General features: G+C 24.0%; 1 protein-coding gene across 9 annotated transcripts in view; it reads right to left on the bottom strand.

The window, feature by feature from the left end:
- LOC122509509 (muscle calcium channel subunit alpha-1) overlaps nt 1–14538 on the bottom strand; it is a 149285-nt gene that overhangs the window by 100861 nt on the left and 33886 nt on the right. For 4 of the 9 annotated variants that reach the window (XM_043623642.1, XM_043623638.1, XM_043623639.1 and 1 more), the window contains exon 1: nt 12912–14377. The exons of 2 other annotated variants lie outside the window; for them this stretch is intronic. The gene's annotated coding sequence lies outside the window, so the exon portion shown is untranslated. Of the gene's footprint in view, nt 1–12911; nt 14379–14538 lie in introns of those variants that run through there. 3 more of the 9 variants (XR_006302368.1, XM_043623643.1, XM_043623645.1) reach the window with 1 other exon arrangement.

The following is a 14538-nucleotide window of genomic DNA, read 5'->3' on the forward strand; positions in this document are numbered from 1 at the left end:
TTTTAATTTTTCGTCAAAATTTTATAAATAATAAAATTCATCCTAAAAATTTAATTGTTTTCAAAAGTTCTAATAAAATTCTTTGCAAAATTTAATTATCTTCAAAAATAAGAAAATTCTTTTCAGAAATTCAATTATTTTCAAAAATTTTTTTTTAAATTCTCCTCAAAATTTCAATTATGTTTATAAATATCAAAATTCTTCTGCAAAATTCAATTACTTTTAAACATTTTTTTTTAAAAAATCTGTTCAAAATTTCAATTATCTTTGTGAATAATAAAATTCTCCGAAATTCAATTATTTAACAAAAATTTTAATCAAATTCTTGTCAAAATTTCAATTATCTTTATAAGTAATAAAATTCTTCTCTGAAATTCATTTAATTTCAAAAGTAATAAAATTCTTCGCAGAAATTTAATTATATTCAAAAAATTTTTTAATTTTTCGTCAAAATTTAATAAATAATAAAATTCATCCTAAAAATTTAATTGTTTTCAAAAGTTCTAATAAAATTCTTTGCAAAATTCAATTATCTTCAAAAATAAGAAAATTCTTTTCAGAAATTCAATTATTTTCAAAATTTTTTTTTGTAAATTCTTCTCAAAATTTCAATTATGTTTATAAATATCAAAATTCTTCTGCAAAATTCAATTACTTTTAAACATTTTTTTTTTAAAATCTGTTCAAAATTTCAATTATCTTATTTGTGAATAATAAAATTCTTCTCTGAAATTCAATTATTTGCAAAGAATTTTAATAAAATTCTTGTCAAAATTTCAATTATCTTTATAAATAATAAAATTCATCATAGAAATTTAATTATTTTTAAAAGTAATAAAATTCTTCGCAGAAATTCAATTATCTGACAAAAGTAATAAAATTCATCGCAAAAATTCAATTATTTTCAAAAGTAATAAAATTCTTCTCTGAAATTCAATTATTTGCAAAGAATTTTAATAAAATTCTTGTCAAATTTTCAATTATCTTTATAAATAATAAAATTCATCCTAGAAATTCAATTATTTTCAAAAGTAATCAAATTCTTCGCAGAAATTCAATTATTTTCAAAAAAATTTTTTAAATTCCTCGTTAAAATTTTTATTATCTTTATAAATAATAAAATTCATCCTGGTAATTGTAATTATTTTCGAAAGTTCTGATACAATTTTTTGCAAAATTCAATTATCTTCAAAAGTAAGAAAATTCTTCACAGAATTTCAATTATTTTCAAAAAATTTTTTTTAAATTCTCTTCAAAATTTTAATTATCTTTGTAAATATCAACATTCTTCGGCAAAATTCAATTACTTACTAATGTTTTATAAATTTCTTCCCAATAATTCAATGATTTGGATAAAAAATAATTTAAAAAAATTTTTTTTTATAAAGTCTTAGAATTTAAATTAATGATTTTATCACTCAGTCATCTTTAATAACTATAAAACATGAAGACATCGATTGCTCCAAGTCGAAGACTCGGAGTGATCGATTTCTTCATGTTATGTAACAATTTTTTATAAGTTGTTTAATTTCAAAAAGGTTTGAATTTGAATCTTTTGAAGAATTTTAATTCCTATGGAACAATAATAATTAAATATTTTTTTAAAAAAGAAGTTATTGATGTTTTTGAAAAATTTTTAAGAAATTTGTAAATAAATGTAACAGAACATTTTTTTTGACTCAAACTTTTTCCTTTAAATTTAAACAATTTTTTTTAAGTTTCATTCGCATTTTACTAAAAAATAATGTCGAAAAAGTCGATTAGTCGCATCTTTTCACAAAAAAGTTGAAAAAAGTCACATTTCCTTAGAAAAGTTGAAAAAAGTCGAACAATCCGAGCCCTGAACATTAAATAGAGAAGATTACATACACAGAGAAAAACTACATCGGATCATAAAAAAAAAATCGTCTGCCTTTAAATATAACAATTAATTGCCATTAAAATTTTGTAGGACACAATATCGTTTCGATCCACATATAATTACTATCCTTGTTCCTCGTTTATAAATGCCAATATCGCGTGTGTCTATCTCATCTTTACGAGCGCAAAAAGAGTGTAGTGTACCCTCGTAATTCACCCTCTCTTTGACTATCATGCCTTGATGCTCTTAAAGCAGAACTATGCACTGTCTGCAGTCAATGCGTGTTAAGGAATGTGCGTGCAAATGTGCAAGCATACATTGTCGTCTAGTGTCTTTCATTCCAAAACTAAAAAGTCTTTATATTGGCAAAATGCCACAAGACATTCGACTGAACCAACTCTTCTCTCGACTCGCTATTTTCTGTCGTACTACTACCACCACTACTGCTACTGCTAGTATACCACATGAAACTACACTATCTCAGTTTTCTCAAATCTACGAATTTTAGAACACGAGAAATAGGTCATTCACTAATTCACTTGTTTCCCCAGTATATAGATATATATATAAGTCAGTCTTAAGAATCGACAAATTTTTTCAAAAAACTTTTTCAATAATAAATCACTTACAAGAAAATTCAATTTCCCAAGAAGCGCGAGTAAAAACTAATAAGTAAAATGTCTCTTTTCGTAAATAAATAAAATTTTTCATTTGACTTTATACTGTAAAAAAAAAAATTGCAAACATAATTTTTCGTGATAGAAAAAATATCTCGCAGCGCATGAAAATTCTCCAAATATGCTATTTGCCAAAACGTAACCTTATTCGCCTCTCAGCAAATTTCCATTTAACCCAAATGCCTTTCAGTCAAACTCATTAGGAATATTTTTCATATTTACCAAATTTAAATTAATTCAATTCACTGTATTATTCCCTGAATTTAATTATGTTCGAAAAGAAAGGAGAACGACTTCCACAAACGATCCTATAAAATTCATTATAGCAGTAAACTTTCACTGATTGATAGTAAAATTATCATTTCGTGGATGACTTTTCCTTACTAATTTTTTACTATAATTTAGTTTCACAGAGAGAAAATATAAAAAATACCACAGAGAAAATTCAAAATTGAGGAATAAAATTCATTGATATTGCATAAAATAGAAATTCTTCTCTATCCAAATAAAAATCACTATAGGTGGAAAAAGTCTTACATAATATTTTCTCAAACTTGAATATATAAATATCTTCTTGAAAGTGATATACGACTACGTCTATCTGCAGATACATATATACGTGTATAAACCAAAGAAAAAGAGAAATAATTACAATTGTACTCTATGCATACACAGTTTCAATGTTAAGTTTATATTAAAAATTTAATAGAAACGATTTATTTCCCAGTGAGATTTATGGGTTGCTATAAATTTCTAAACAGCAATGTGCTTTAATGCGGCACTCGCGCGCAGAACTTGAAGAATATTTCTCTCGATAAGCTGCCATGCACCCGTGCGAAAGATGGGCGAACACATATGTGTGTGCGCAAAATGGAAAAAGGAGCTTGGGGAAAAATGGTTTCAAGAGATCAAAAGCGAATGAGACCTAATGAGATTGACCCATTTATCTTAAGACCACACCCCATGTGAAAGTTACTGTCGTTTTATTGCAATATATACATATAAGATAACCTGTAGTACCTAGAATACAATCGAAAAATTTTATCCTTACAAAAAACCACTATATTCTCAAACATATACTTCAATAAATTTCTCCTAATTTCCTTTGCTTTGAAATCCCTTTTTAATACTCTAGAAAAAAATTATATTTTCGAATCAAATAGTTTATTTTGTTGCATAAACCGTATTTTCAAATTATTGTTATAATCAGGGTTGCCACGCTTTTGCTCTTTTCAAATTCCTTGACTTTTCACGTTGATGAAGTTCACAACGTTTATAAACAAAGATTTAGAAGAAAAAATAGTTTTCTATTCAAATTTTTATATATTTTTGTTTAAAAAACGTTTTGTATAGTTTTTTTTAATTATAATTTGAAAAAGAAAAATTTGTAAAAGAAGAATTCTATATTATTTTCGTCAAGAAAAATATTTCATTACGATTATTCATTTCTAGAATTTTCATCTAAAATTCTTCATTAAGTCAATTTTTTAAATAATTTTTGAAAAAGTTCTTTATGAATTTTCGATTGTAGTACATTTTTTCCAAAATACGATTTCCCAGAGGACATTTTATTCAAAATCAAGTTTCCCAAACAATAGTATGGTTTCCAAAGGACATTTTTCCCAAAATATATTTTTTCTTAAAATTTGTTGGTATAATTTTTTATTAGAATTCAATTTTAAAAAACATTCAATTCTTCAATAGTTATTTATTTTTGTATTCAAATAATTGAATTCTCGTAGAATTTTTTAATAAAAATTTATTTAAAAATTAATTTCAGTTAAAATTTTAGATAATAATTGAATATTAGAAGCTTTATAGAATGAATTTTTAGAAATAATTGAATTTTGAAAATATTATTTTTAATTAACAATTCTGTACAACTAATTTTTTTTGACAAAATTTGATGGGAATTTTTTTGAAATTATTTCTAGTTTTTATTTTCTAATATATTTTTAATTGAAAAATTTCCGAATAATCGAAATTAGGTAAAATAAAAATGTGTACAAATAGATTTGAAAATTCTCAAAGAATTTTTACAAAAAATATTAAAAAGAATTTATTTAAAGAAGAATATTGTTCTGATGAACAATTTTATTTTGGGAAAATATGAGTTTGGAAAAAAATTTTTTGGGAAAAAGTACTTTGGTAACCTACCGATTTTTCAAATTCTTTTGTTTGCAATTTAATTTTACGAATTTTTGATTATTCTGACATTCCACAATTAAATATAGTAGAAGTTAAAAATTTCAAATAATTAAAAAAAATTCCATTAAACTTTTTGAGAAAAATTAATTCTACAGAATTCCTAATTAAAAGAATGAATAGTTCAAATTTTCAAAAATTTTAATTTTGAAATTCATTTTAAATCAATATTTATTAGAAAATTCTACGAGAATTCAATTATTTAACTACAAAAATAAATATTTTATTAAAGAATTGAATGTTTCTTAAAATTAAATTTTCATACAGAATTTTATCAACAAAGTTTTAAATAATTGAATTCTCTTGACAAATTTTAATAAAACTTTTAAGAATAATTTTATTTTACGAGAAATTTGATGAAAATTTTATTAAAAATAATTAAAATCCTGCCAAGAATTTTATTAAAAGTTTTGAAAGTAATTGAATTTCGGAGAAAAATTTTATTATCTATTTCTAAAGATAATTGAAATTTTGACGAGAATTTTTGTAAATTTTTAAACATAATTTGGATTTCTGCGAAGAATTTTATTAAAATTATTTTTAAAAAAATTGAATTTTTACGCAAAGAATTTCATTAAAATTTTTGAAAATAATTGAATAATATATGAAAATAATTTGTAAACAATTGAATTCCTGTGAACATTTTGTTATTGATAAAAATAATTGAAGTTTTGCAAAGAATTTTATTAAAATTTTTATAATAATTGAATTCCTGTGAAATTTTTAATATTTTTGAAAATAATTTAATTCCTACGAAAAATTTAATTAAATTTTCTTTTAAATAATTGAATTCTTTTGAAGAATTTTAATAAAATTTTTAAGAATAATTGAATTCTTTTGAAGAATTTCAATAAAATTTTTAAGAATAATTGAATTCTTTTGAAGAATTTTAATAAAACTTTTAAGAATAATTGAATTCTTTTAAAAAATTTCAATAAAATTTTTAAGAATAATTGAATTCTTGAGAAAAATTTTATTATTTAGTTAAAGGATTGAATTCTTGCGAAGAATTTTATTAAAATTTTACAAAAATAATTGAATTTCCGAGAAGAATTTTATTATTTATGAAAATAATTGAATTCATGTGATAATTTTATTATTGATAAAAATAATTGAATTTTTGCAAAGAATTTTAATAAAATTTTTTAAATAATTGAATTCCGGTGAAAATTTTAATATTTTTGAAAATAATTGAATGCCTGCGAAGAATTGAATTCAATTTTCTTTTAAATAATTGAATTCTTTTGAAGAATTTTAATAAAATTTTTAAGAATAATTACATTTTTCGAGGAATATCATTAAAATTGTATTAAAAATAATTGAAATTCAGCATTGTGTTTTATTATTATTTATGAAAATAATTGAAAAATATATAAAAATAATTTTTAAATAATTGAATTCCTGTAAAATTTCTTATTATTTATGAAAATAATGAAATGTTTACGTAGAATTTTATTAAAAATTTTTTTTTAACTATAATTGAATTCTTTTAGGAATTTTTATTAAAATAGTAGATATAAAAAATCATTGAATTGAGGAAAGTTTTTGAATATAATTTAAATTTCGCCAAGAATTTTATTAAAATTTTTGAAAATAATTGAATTTCTGCAATCATTTGCAAAATAGTAGAACTGGTGAATAGAATCTTTTTAAGAAATTGGTTTAGATAGGTTAACGCAGACCTTGATTTCTACTACTGCAAAAATTTAAATATTTAATATCTAACTGAGTCTGACATGATTTTTATTTCTAATAAAAAAATTTACATCTGAATGGAATTTTATATTTCCCGTTGTCAAATATCAAAAAATTTATCCCTTTTGCCCGACTATAACGGTCTTTTACTACCGAATCTAAAATAAAATAAAAAGACAAGAAATAAATAACAATGTGACATAATATATGAAGAGGGATACATAAAAAAAGTTATTAGTGTTTATTTAGAGGGGAGGGGACCTAAAAAAATTTCAAAAAAATCTATGCCACACTTAAACGACCCTATTACTGTAGGTTTATATATAGTCTATTCTATTCCCTTTTTTTCTACTTTCAAAATTTTCCAGTTCTTTAACAAATTCAAATTTTATATTTCATTCAAAGCTTTTAATTCTAGATAAACATTATTGTTTATATATTTTAATTCCGTTAAGATGGAAGAAATCAATTATTCAATACAATAGAATTCGATTTGCATTCATTATTTAAAGCTTTATAACATTGTTAGTATTTTAATTCTTTGAAATCAAAGTGGAAATGAATTGAATTATTCTACTCTTTCAAAAATAAAGCGAAAATTACAATACACAACTGTTATAATATTCTAAACAAATATCATTTATTATTTTTATTTCTTTGTTAAATATTGAATATTTTTTTCAAATTAACATTTTCGTTTATTATTTACAGTATAAGAGAAAAATGTATTTCAAATAATTGAGTTATTAACTATTCACAAATGAATATTTGACCTTAATTTTTATTTTCGGTAAAATAAAATATTGAGACAATAAATATTTTTATATTTGAAGTAAAAGCAGTTTAACGTATTCAATTATTTTTCAATATAGGTATAATTTTATTAAAAAAAAAAATTAACCGACAAATAGGTTAAATTGTGCTTCAATGATAATTTCAATCAAAAACTTCAAACTTTTTTAATTAAAATTACTCAAGATTTCAAGTTTTCATAAAGTTAATAATAAATTGTGCTTAAACTATATAGTTAATAATTTCGTAATTGCATTGAGTTCATTAGAGCGTTTAAAAGTTTAAAAGTGGATAGTTCCAATCAATTACAATGAAAAATTGATATTTCTAAACTTTCAGGGGTATTTTCTAAACTATATATTCAATAAAAGTCTGTCCAATATAATATAAATACAGAGTGTATATATATATATATATATATGGGCAATTCCACGTGAGATTTCAGTTGACCTCTTAAAATCGGCCAAAAATATTTTTTTTCTATTCTGTATTGAAAAAAAACAGATACGTATTTTTTTATTATTTTTTTGGAGGCCAAATTTTTGAGTTATGAATTTTCAAAATTTTCGTTTTTTAAATGAAGATATATTTTTAATGTCAGATAACTCAAAAAATATTGCTTCTTTTCATTTTTTGACAAGAGAAAAAAAGTTTTGTTTTTCTCTCTACTTTTGAATAATCATAACAAAAAAAAATTTTTTTCATTTTTTATTAAAAAAATAAAAAAATTTTATAAACAAATTAATTTTTTTTAACTTTGGGTATGATAAATTTTTAATTTTCTTTTTCTAAAACATACCTGGAAATGATAACAAGGTTTTGCAAAAAGTTTCAGAGTGGGCCTGACAAATTTGATGGGTCCAAAAAAATAATTAAGCTCTCTGTGCAGGTCGCACGCACGTGGCACAATGGGACTTTTTTACAATTTATTATTAAAAATTGTTTAGAGCCTAAAAATTCAATAATAATCAAAATCCGATAAAATTTGTAGGCTCTAGACAATTTTTAATAATAAATTGTAAAAAAATCCCATTGTGCCACGTGCGTGCGACCTGCACGGACAGCTTAATTTTTTTTTTGGACCCATCAAACTTGTCAGGCCCACTCTGAAACTTTTTGCAAAACCTTCTTATCATTTCCAGGTATGTTTTAGAAAAAGAAAATTAAAAATTTATCATACCCAAAGTTAAAAAAAATTAATTTGTTTAAAAATTTTTTTTATTTTTTTAATAAAAAATGAAAAAAAAATTTTTTTGTTATGATTATTCAAAAGTAGAAAGAAAAACAAAATTTTTTTTCTCTTGTCAAAAAATGAAAAGAAGCAATATTTTTTGAGTTATCTGACATTAAAAATATAGCTACATTTAAAAAGCGAAAATTTTGAAAATTCATAACTCAAAAATTTGGCCTCCAAAAAAATAATAAAAAAATACGTATCTGTTTTTTTTCAATACAGAATAGAAAAAAAATATTTTTGGCCGATTTTAAGAGGTCGACTGAAATCTCACGTAGAATTGCCCATATATATATATCAGAAAATTGTCATCATTTATTTATTGTTTATCTAGTCGTAAACAAATCAAAGTTTAATTTTGATTTCGTTTTTAATTGAAAAAAAAAGAAAAAGGAATTTCTCCCTTTCGAGACGACAACTTTAAAAAATTGGAGCGTAAAACCAAATGAAATAGAAATTGCGCTCCACTTGACGTATCACGCCATATAGCCTTTTCAAGGGTGAACGGACTCTGCTCTGAACTATACATAGTAGTTGTGTCAGCCGTTCCGAAATAAGTAGAATAATGTTACAATGTCGATCCTCGAAAAACAATTTTCTAAAAATATTCACCTGTTCCCCAAACTCTTATTTTACACGCTTAACTTATTGCGAAACAAAAGGTAAACAGAAAAATTTTCGAAATTCAAAAAAAAGAACAACATTTTTGTATTTTGTAAATTACCTCTCTTCACTGGCGTGTGCGATATATATTTATTTCTCTCACAGTTTTCCAGCATTCAAAATGAAAGGAAATTTATTTTTGCTTTTTGAAAACTACACTGAAAAAACAATTTATTTGATTCAAATAATCGTTTAATTGACTATTATTATCAATGAAATATTTACTTGAATCAAATAATATTTATTGGAGTCAATTAAATGGTTCAATTCATATTTGATTCAATAATTTCAGTATTTGAATCAAATACCATTTAATTGACTCCAATAAATATTATTTCATTCAATTAAATATTTAATTGATAATAGTCAATTAATCGGTTATTTGAATCAAATAAATTTTTTTTCAATGTGTAAAATTCTGTTATATAATAATATTGCGTTAATTATTAAACAATAATTTATATAGTTTCAAATTGTTTATTCTTACGTTTTTGAAAATATTTATATTGAAAAAATATTTCGTTTGTTTTTTCATTATAAATATTTTCAAAAAGTTATGGCTCTAAAAATTTTTGTTATTACACTTAATTTATATTTTATTAAAAATATTTAATATTAATTTTTCAAAATTATTTGAACAAAAAAAAAATATTTCGTTCCTTTGAACGTTTTTAAGACCTGAAATAGTCTTATTTTTATTTTAAGCCCTAAATGGGTTCAATTTAGAAAAAAACCACGTTTGAGCTGTAATTTAAGACTTTGTTTTTACAGTAATTTATTTATTTGTTTTAAATAAATATTTTATTTGATACAAATAAATTGTTTACTTACACCAAATAAAATTTATTTAAAACAAATAAAGTCTTGTTGGCTCTGAGACAAATATTTTTTTCCATGGGTATTGTTGACAAGTAATAGTTTATTTGAATAGAATAAATTTTTTTCAGTAGCAGAATATTATTCTCATGAAATTTGAATTTATCAAAGGAAATAATTTCATTAGAAAAAAGAGAATAAATTCATTTGAACGTTCAGAATTTTTAGTCATATTTGAGCTTTATACTCTTTGCTTTGCAATCAACTACATAATCTGATAAATATTCCGAAAAAAATTTAAATGTTTTTAATTTTTCCACATAAAAATCTCAATTTACCAGAAAAATTTCAACTCTCTAAAAGAGAGTTAATAAAAATGTTTACTAATTTGAATCAGTGACTGACTTTTTGCTTTCGAATTAGTAAATTTTACTAATAAATTAGTAGATTTTACTAATAAATTAGTAGAAATTACTATTTATTAATAAAATTTACTAATTATTCAAAAGCAAAAAGACAGTCACTAATTTAAATTAGTAAACATTTTTACTATTTCAAATTTAGAGAGAAGAATAATTGAAACAAATTAACAGGGTGTCTACTATTTTCGTTCAACAAAATTCCCGGCTTTGTCCTAATTTTTCCCGGTTTTTTTTCTCATCAAATTTAAATTTATTCCATTTCGAATATAAATAAATCTACAAATGACTTCCAAAAATTTTATTAGAGTTTTTATGAATAATTAAATTCTTTTGACAGGTTTTTTTTTTTTTTTAATTTTTGAAAATAATGTTTTTTTTAATAATTTTAATTAAAAATTTGAAAAATAATAGAATTAAGGGCATTTGAACCTTGATGACGTTACACTTTGTGCAAAGCATGTGTGACGTCATCAAGGTTCAAATGCCCTTAAACAAAGAATTTTCTCAATTTTTTAAAATAATTTTTAAGATGTATTGATACAAATTGAATTTCTGCAAAGAATTTTACTATTTATAAAAGTAATTGAATCCTTCCAAAGAATGTTATTACATATTTAAGAAAATAATTAAATGTTTAAATAGAATTTTATTAAAATTTTTGAAAATAATTGAATTTTTTTTAGAATCTTATGGAAATTTACAAAAAAATTGAATTCTTGTGAAGAATATTTTTTTAAAATATTATTCCAAAGAATTTAGTAAATCTAAAGAATTTTGCTATTTATGAAAATAATTGAATTCTTGAGAAGAATTTTTTTTTACAATTTCTAGAAATAATTGAATTCTTTCGACAAAGAGAATAGAATAGAATATAAAGAAATTTCAATTATTTCAAAAATTTTAAATTATTTGTTTATAAAAATTCAATTATCTTGAAACAATAGAATTGAAAAATTACAAAAATCTTATTTTTCAGAATTTTCAAAAAAAAACTTTGCAAAAATTCAATTTTATCAAAAAAATTTAAGTGCGTGTCTTTTTTAAATGAACTAATAAAAATTTTAATTATTAATCTTCGCACTAAGAATCATGAATACATTTAGAATGTGACTATAAAATTTAATTATTTATCAAAATTATTAAATTAAAATACTTTGAAAATTCGATTTGTTAAAAAGTTTTTAATGAAATACTTTAACAAATTTAATTATTTTCAGTTGAATTTTATAAAATTTCTATTAATTCGATAATTTTTTAAAAATTTATTTACATACTGTATTTGAATCAGTGACTGATTTTTTTACTATCAAGTTAATTATTTTTAACTAATTCATGGTCCTAAAGTTTTAAACGTTCAAATGAACGAAATTTATTTATTTTTTGCTCAAATTAAATTTTTGATATAATAATTTTGCATCACTAGAAATAAAATTCAATTTTTAAAGATTCTAAGTGGAATTTGGATTTTTTTACTTTTATTGTAATCAGTAATTTATGAAAATATTTTTAATAAAAAATATTTCGTTCATTTGAACGTTCAAAACTAATGGATCATACTAATTCAAATTTAGAGAACAGTATAAATATCTATAAAAATTGAAATAAAAAGAAATTTTTTAAAAACAAATTAAAATAATAAAACTTTTTTTAATTTGGAGAAAAAATTCCCAGTTTGTCATAAAGCTCCTGGCTTATTCCCGGTTTTTCCCTGGCAAATTAAATTCCTGGCTATTTCCCTGTTAGTAGACACCTTGAAATATACATTTTATTACAAATATTTTTTGTACTAAAATATTTTTATATTTTAACTGATTACGATTCCGATATGTTCTAATGGCAAGCATACCTACTATTAAACTTCTTCAGAATTATTAATATTAAATAATTTAGAAGCATCTCTTTCTGGAAATTTTGACACAGAAAAATTTTGAATCAGTTTTTACTGATTTTAATTCCGATATGTTCTAGTGTCAAGAATACCTAATACTAAATTTTTTATGTTAATCTAAATATTGACTGAATTTCACATCAGGAGCTGTTTTTAAGACCTGAAATAGTCTTATTTTTACTTTAAGCCCAAAAATGGGTTGAATTTAAGAAAAAAACACGTTTGAGTTATTGTAATTTAAGACTTTGTTTTTACAGTAATTTATTTGTTTTAAATAAAAATTTTATTCGATACAAATAAAATGTTTACTTGCACCAAATAAAATTGATTTGAAACCAATGAAATCTTTACTAATAAATTAGTAGAAATAACTATTAGTTAAATTTACTAATTCAAAAGCAAAAAGTCAGTCACTAATTTAAATTAGTAAACATTTTTAGTAATTCAAATTTGTGGAGAAGAATAATTCAAACAAATTCCACTCCTTTTGAGAAACAAAAATACCAACAAAAAAAATCCAAGTAAAGAAGGGAAAAAAAGAAACAAATTTCAAGCAAGCAGAAAATTTTGTTTTAGTGTAATGAAGAGAAACTCGGAATCAACATTGCCGAGTGAGCAATGCCCTAAAAATTGAGAAGACATTGAACTTTCAACTCACCACATCTTAAAAGTAAAGTGAAGAAGATATCACGTGAACCGGGCGGATCCGCTCGTCATATCCGTTCGTATTGCACTTTATAGGCACTCACTAGTCACAATAGAGCCGAAGGGGTTGAAAAAACTGAATGGATCCACTCAAACCAGTGAAACAAATTCGATTATAAATACATAGAAATATTTGTTTCTATTTTTTTTTTCATAAAAAAAAGAGAGGTGTAAAATATAGGAAGGGGGGTTGTTTTTCCTCTTCTTCTCTTCTTTTTTTTTTACCAACTGATCTCTCGCCTTTCGAAACAAACTCACACACAATATTTTTCTCACACGCCAGCAAGTCTCGCGCCTGGTCGCTTCCTCTTCTCGCACTAATTCCTCGCCTATATGCTCACTATAAACTTATAAATAGATATCTGGGTGCGTTTGCTTATTTATATTCTTTTATCGTGTTCCTGGTGCTTTTCACACACGCACTGAGAGGACCCGGAGCAATTAAAAAATGAAGAATATTTTTTCAATTTCATTTATAAAGAACAAACCTCACGTTAAAACAATAATGGATCGGGCAAATTGTTTCCCGGGGGGGGGGGGGGTAAAAGGGGTTGTATATGTACGAAGAGAAAATTTTCACTTGTAACACATTTCAAACGAATGGAACGACAACGACGACGACGACGACGACGACGACGACGATGATGACGAGCAACACGATCAATTTTCCGACTCGGGACTATCGCCCTCAACTCTCAAATGCACTGCGAGTTTAAGCTTTCGGCTTTCGATATATAGTATATATAATTCGAGCGCCACCCTTTCACAACCCAAGGGATGAAAAGCGTAGCGGAATCCTCGAAGAAAGAGAGAAGGGGGAGGAACTATTTTTTTTTCTCACTCCGAATAATAATATTTAAACCGTTGAGCCAAGGAACTAATAGAAAATCAAGTTTTGTTCCTCTTCTTCGTTTCTTTTTATTTTATTTCGTTTTTTTTTTTATTTTTTGTTATTTCCACCCCTTGGACTTTCTAGGCAGGCTCAACACGAATCGGGTGGTGTAAAATCGTACTCTGGGCACCAGCAGCAACGCACCACGCCAGAACCTATTTGCCCCCACCGTTATCCGCCGGTTCTACGACAGCGACGCCTGGCGTCGTGGCGCCCACCCCCACCTGCAATTGAGAAAGCTTTTACAAGCACCGTGCTTGGGAAAAGAAGAGGACGATTCAACCTTCCAACCTAGCAACCTACCAACCTATCTATTCGACATATATATAGTATTATAAACACATCAAAGCACTTATTCGGCAAATGCACTTGCGCCACACGAAAAAAAAAAGAGAAAAGAAAAGAAAAGGCACGTGCGTGTATATATACACATAGGGTTCAAGAGGGTTGTATAGTGCATAACTATCTATGTAGGTAAACCTCTTGTTCGAGAAATAACATTGAATTCGATTAAAATAAAGAAAAGAGAGAGAGAAGGGGGTTGATGCGTCAGAAAATGGACTAAAAATTAGGTGCTAAAAATACATACAAATTTGTTCATATATAATAGTGTACTTTTATATTATATGAATATATTTATAATCAAAAAGCTCGAAAATAAAAACACTATTGATAATGGATTTTGTAT

Source organism: Leptopilina heterotoma, unplaced genomic scaffold, assembly GCF_015476425.1.
Source record: "Leptopilina heterotoma isolate Lh14 unplaced genomic scaffold, ASM1547642v1 Lhet_60, whole genome shotgun sequence".
Taxonomy (NCBI): domain Eukaryota; kingdom Metazoa; phylum Arthropoda; class Insecta; order Hymenoptera; family Figitidae; genus Leptopilina; species Leptopilina heterotoma.